Here is a 5983-nt window from a genome sequence, read left to right as displayed (position 1 = left end):
CATAAGGGTTTTTTTTTCCTGAAGGGTGTAAAGCTGGTTTGAAAATTCTTCAGTCACAGAGCAGCCTATATATACCAATTAGAAACTGACAGACACTAGATGTGCTTGGAAGATTAAACAGTACATACAAAAAGAGTAGTTCCTTTCTGTATGTAAAGCTCCTCAGTAGTTTATTGTTGTTAGTCTTGCTGAATCAACAATTTGCACAACACTTGTGCAATTATATTCTGTAGGTCAAAAACAAATACTGTAAAAAGTTGGCAGATGGTCATTTTTCTAGCTAAGAGCAAGAAAAACCACAATTTCTGATAAAACAGATGATTGGAATCACTCTCTAAAGTGCACAATTGATGCTCCACAATCTCAAATAGCTAAAACTCCTGCAGAATGGAAGGGAGAGACATGAAACAGGGAAATAAATTACGGTCAGTGCTAGTTAATTTAGGAAAGGGGCTGGGGGGGACAAGCTCAAGTAGGTAAAGTTTATCAAATTATTCAATATGACGCAGCTTTCCCCACTGTGTCACACACGCTTGCTAACAAATATTTTAAATTAAGGTCAAATTTAACCTGCATATACTTCTATTTTTTAAGATCTGAGATAGGAACTGTCATACTTAGTACTGAAAGGCAAAAAAAAAAAAAAAAATGGGCTACAAAAGGGGGGAAAAGGTACTGTCTATTGTTCAAATGATTCAACCAGAGATAAAACCTATATACAAGCATGTGTGTAGGTCAAATAAAATAAAAAGAACCATTTCATGTCATGACTGCTTGTTGACTTCCTCTTCATATGCATTCCCTGTGCCATTCTGTACATAGGATGAACCAGAACCAAGGCCATACAAATGACCACAATATTTGGCATCATCAATATGATTTTCAAAGAACATCTAAAAAGGAATTTTGAAGAAGAAAAAAAGATAATTTTAACCAAAAGGTACCTCGCAATTTATATTTCAGTGATGTTAAGTACTGACTCTTTTAACTATATTGACAGTTCTTTTCTATGGCGTTCCTTTGAAGCCACACACATACGTTTAACAAATAAGATTGATGTCTTCAGGAAGTACAGAGCTCAAAGAAAACCAGAGACTATACAAAAAAATGTATAAATACATGTCTTTCTCATTAACATTTAGACCTTTTTTATGAGAATTTTTAAGCATGAAAAAATGGCAGACATTTTTATTCCATTAATTTAACGATACTCAACAGTAAGAATGAATGAAAATAGCTAATGATGGTGAAGGAAAAAATGAAGGTTTTAGTGGAGAAAAATACTGAAAATTTTAAGTGACTTTGTATCTACAAGCAAGGCTGAAATGACTAAAAATAAAAACTAAATTAGTTATGGAAAGTAAAATATGAACTTCCACACTAGGCTACAGTGCTTGAAGAAGCCAAGAAAAATAAAGATAACAAATTAGTGCCAGAAATCCACCATTAATTAAACTACTAAAGCATTTGTAAAATGCAAATCTGAAAAATTTTAAAAGTAGTTTTAATTCTGTAATGAAGCACTGGCAAAAGTAAAAAAAATAAAGTATTTCCTTGTCATAAATGGACAATTAAATCACTTCTGAATTAATAGTACTAAAACAGATTTAATGCTTTCTATTATTATTAATACATTTCTGCAAAAATATTTAGGTCCCAGTCTCAGTCAACTCCTTAATATCTAGGAGAACATACTACACATGAAATATTTTGCAAAAAGAAAACTGTTTTATAGGGAAAAAATACATGCTATTTTGTTTTTGCACCACCCATTTCCTTTTTATGTTTACCTGCAAGGTATAACTGTGCCTAACAATTACATGATCTAAGCGTAGACTTGAGTTCATTAAATTTCTTCTACATCTAATGACTTTATATTTGAGTTACTGATCACATATGACAATTCTTCCCAATTTTTGATTTAGCTTCTACTTTTAGATTTATTTAACCCCTTCAGAATCCAAAACTCCTTTGTAAGACTCAATCCAATAAAAAGCATGAGTCCTACTCTACAAAATATTCAAAGCAATAAATGGTACAAGCAAATGAAATTTTACCATTAAGTTTCAGGTCTAAAAAAAGGCCATACTAGGGATTAAATTCCCTAACTTGGTGTAAGTAGCACTGAAATCTAAGACCTGTGGAGTTCTCCTTCTAGTAGTATGTTTGATCCTAGAGAAAAGTTACTAGCCTCTGCCTATTTTCTCACTTGAAAAATAATAAAGTTGTATCTATATGATTTGTAAGGCAGTTTAAAATTTTTAAGCTTTTTTCCTATGAAGAACTTATTCTTCCTTTTCCTTCAGAACTACATTTCAAGATGAACAATTTTAAATACTTTCACTTAAGTGTGGTGAATGTTACTTATATGGTACCTCTATCTACACTTTTACTTAGTAGGTTCTTAGTGCCTAAAACTTTTGCCAACAAATCTTTAATATTCTCAACCTAATAACCAAGTGAGAAAAAGGCACTGATGTCTTCATACTTCTCTCATTTTGAAAAGGGCCATTCCTATAAGCAATGAATCAGATCCTGCCTGATGTTGTGGTCCTATTCTTTCCAGCTCTAACTGTTCAACAACTTCCTGCAGTCCACCTTTAAGATTTTTGCAGCTCTTCATGAGGTACTTCACATCATAAATGACAGGAAAAAACAATCGAAGGATCTCAAAGAAGTCAAGTTCTTCTTCAGGCAAATTAGAATTGGTAAGAATTTTGATTAAATAGCCAAAGTCATAACCACTGTGAAATGAAAACCATTTAACCCCTTCACAGAGTACCACCCCTGAAGTCATAAGAAGTTCTGCAAAGTACTGGGTCTCAATTCCTTCCTCCTCATGTTTTTTAAATTGCATACCAGACATTGTCAGTAGCTCTATAGAATCCTGGGCATACATGTCCTCCATCAAATTAAATTTAAAATTAAACTGCCAGGTTGAAATTCCTGGAGAGTATTCTCCTTGTTTATTCATAAATGTCAGTCCTAGCTAAATTATCTTTAACAGGTGTATGTTACATCACAATAGTTGGTACCGATAGTCAGCATTGCTCCTGAATTCTCCAATGGGTCTCGCAACCACACCTGGAAACTCGATGTCCATAGCAACGTAATTGTATTTTCATATAACTTGACAAATTTTCTTCATCTCTTCATCCAGGTTACAAGCCTAAACTTCACAAATCCTTTGGCTATGATCTACAGTTGCTGCTGGCATAGTGAGGGCACAAGGGAGTCTAGATGCCAAGCATCAAAACGTTATGTTTAAAAAAAAAAGTTATGTTTGATTGAAGATCTGTTTCATAAAATATTTTGTCCTTTATTTGTGTACAGACATTTTGGAATGACACTGTAAACACTGCTCTCCTCCACTTCTCTCTTTATGCTGCTCCAAATGCCCTGAAGAGTCACCAAAAGCCTTCTCATTACTGTAGGTACCATTTCCGCAGGCTCCCAGAGAAACAGGACAGCACAGACGCATTCGTGTCACAGATAACTCTTTTCCCTGGCAGAGAGCCAGCGTGAAGATTCTGATATTTACTAAAGCCAGATTGACTCCCAAATACATGCTGCCCTGTAGCTTTTCACACGTCCTAGAGGGGACACTAGATGATGACACGACACTACCTTGGATTTTTATGAGAATCTTTAGCATTTTTATAAAACAATGCAACCAGTTTTCCAAAAATATAGGGCTATTTTTGAAGCATTTTGAGCATTGAAGGACATGATGAGGAAAGCACCTGGAATAGTGTGGCTGCATGACTCTGAGAGGCCCCAATGCCTTTGTGAGGACATACATGCTGTTCTTATCTGGAATGTCCTTCCTTTGGCCTTTTATCAAGTTTCTGTTCATCCTTCAATACCAAGTTGTTTGGGAAGAACTTCAGATGCCTACACCCAACCAATCAGGTTCTTTCTCTGGAAACTTTGAATCTGAGCAATGATAAAGGGACAACAGAAAGTCCTACAGTGTGCTCACATTGCAGCAGCATCCATGGAGGGCTGTGCAGGGTTTTGGGCACTGTGATCACCTCGCACAGCCCAGCTTCTCACTGAACTTTACCATCAGGTTCCCTTGACCTCTCCAGTGTCTTTTAACTTGTTTTTATTTAAAGAACTGAGTTTATTTTCTGCAGTTTGTAACCCAAGTCCCCAACTGCTGTCTCATCTCTGCAGCATTGAGTCAAGCCATCAGAATGAAAGCTATTTACACAGAGTTATAAAGAGGCTCTCCTTCCAAGACCCAGTCTTGAGAAAGATGGCCATGATCAGACACCTGGGCTTCCTCATTCTGAGATGCGTGGGGCTGGCTGGCCAGGAGAGCACAGATGGCTCTTGTTTGCCAAGGAGCTGTGCACATCTTGTGCTCAAAGGCTAATGAAGGTGACAAACACCACAGAGCTAGAGAGTAGCAGAAGGCCAGGTCCTGTGTAAACATGCTCCTTTAATCCTGCTGGACTTCTCCACATGCAGGGCAGGGACCTTGCTCTCTTGCTCACCAGTCTTCTCTGCTTCCAGTATCTGCTTGACACACAGATGGTGGAAAACATCCTTGCTCTCATGCTAATCAAGAATTATCATCAGTTGCATTGTATAAAGGGAGAGAACATGGCTCAGGTGAACAGAGTTGTCCAAGGTCATCCCCTGGGCTGTAGAGTCCCAATGTGACCAGACCCAAAGATTAATTGTCCCTCAGCCTGAGAGGTAGCTGCAACCATGGGAAACACTGTAGGACAACTTTCATTCATTTTGGAAGGAGTTCTCAAGGAGCGGTGGAGTGGCAGAGTGGCCAGGCAATGAGCAGTGGCAGGTGTAGGCATGAACTTGATTAAAATCCATGACTGATCACGAAGAGCAGAGCCACTTGAGGTGCTGCTGGATATTGGTGGAATTGGCCCAGTCAGTCTGCAAACAGTTCCAGGATTAGAGGGGAAAACTTGCGATCCCACTGTGTTAAATAGGCCCATAGAGGAAGAGCCTTGTGGGCACAATACAGGGGATAAAGTGGGTGGAGTGGGCGTGGTGCTGCAGAGCAGCGCAGAGAGGAGCCCGGATGTACAGCGAAGCCTGTGAGAGAAAGGCAAGAGGGCCCAGTGGAGCCACAGTGGTGGGCGGAGTTGGTGGGGCGGAGCCAAGCTGAGCAAATGGAGTCAAAGAAGTAGAATCAGTGGGGCAGCAGGACTAGGGGAAGCCCGTGGGAGGCTCTCCCCACCCAAAGCTGCTCGGGTGATATAGGCACTGGGACCAGGAGCCCCGCAGGTCAGTGGAGGGTATTTTGGGTGCATCCACAGGAGGTTAAGGGAGCCAGGAGAGTCGCATATGTCTGCAAACCCTGTCAGAAGTCACTGTGCGCTCAGCAGGGAAGAAGGGCCCTTGGGCTCTTGGGGTCTCCCTTATACAATCAGGCAATGGAGGGGGACTGAAGACTCTGAGGCGCAGCCTTCTTAGTCCCTCCCTCATGAGATGCTGTGAACATTCCATATATTCAGGTACGTTGGGCTCTGTGGAGGTCCTGGAAATGGGTCCTGAAGATGTCACCTTGGAAACTTTTTTGAGAGCGACCATTGTACCAGTGTGTTCAGAGAGACTTCTCCTACTACCTGCTGTGTAGATGGTGAGACCCGGAGGTCTCACAGGTAAGCCTGTGGAGCAGCTGCCACTTGCTGGAGCCTGGTCTGGAGTCCACCCTGCACCTCACTCAGACACCGGCAGGGGCTTCCTGCCTCCTTGGCAGTTAGAGAGGCATAGATGGAGAATGCGGCCTTGACCCTGCCAGGGCCACCTTGTGGAACTCACTGCATCTGTAAAGTAGGGCAAAGAGAGACATCTGACTCTTGGGCTGTTGTGAAGCCAAACCCCAGCTTCATGATTCTCTAAAAGGCAGTTTGCGTTGGATGGGGTTGGGATCTGCTATCATTTAGTTTTATGTATGGAAATATAAACCCCTTGCAGTTTTTAAAAAAAGTTATTTTGTATGAAG

General features: G+C 40.3%; 1 pseudogene; it reads right to left on the bottom strand.

Annotated features, from left to right (window-relative positions):
- Positions 1–764: 764 nt before the first annotated feature.
- On the bottom strand, positions 765–3217 carry LOC124971105 (CCR4-NOT transcription complex subunit 7-like; annotated as a pseudogene).
- Between the last annotated feature and the right edge of the window lie 2766 nt (positions 3218–5983).

The sequence above is a fragment of the Sciurus carolinensis genome, chromosome 19, assembly GCF_902686445.1.
Source record: "Sciurus carolinensis chromosome 19, mSciCar1.2, whole genome shotgun sequence".
In the NCBI taxonomy this organism is placed as follows: Eukaryota; Metazoa; Chordata; class Mammalia; order Rodentia; family Sciuridae; genus Sciurus; species Sciurus carolinensis.
The sequence above is the reverse complement of the archived record's forward strand: the minus strand, read 5'-3'. Positions and strand labels throughout refer to the sequence as shown.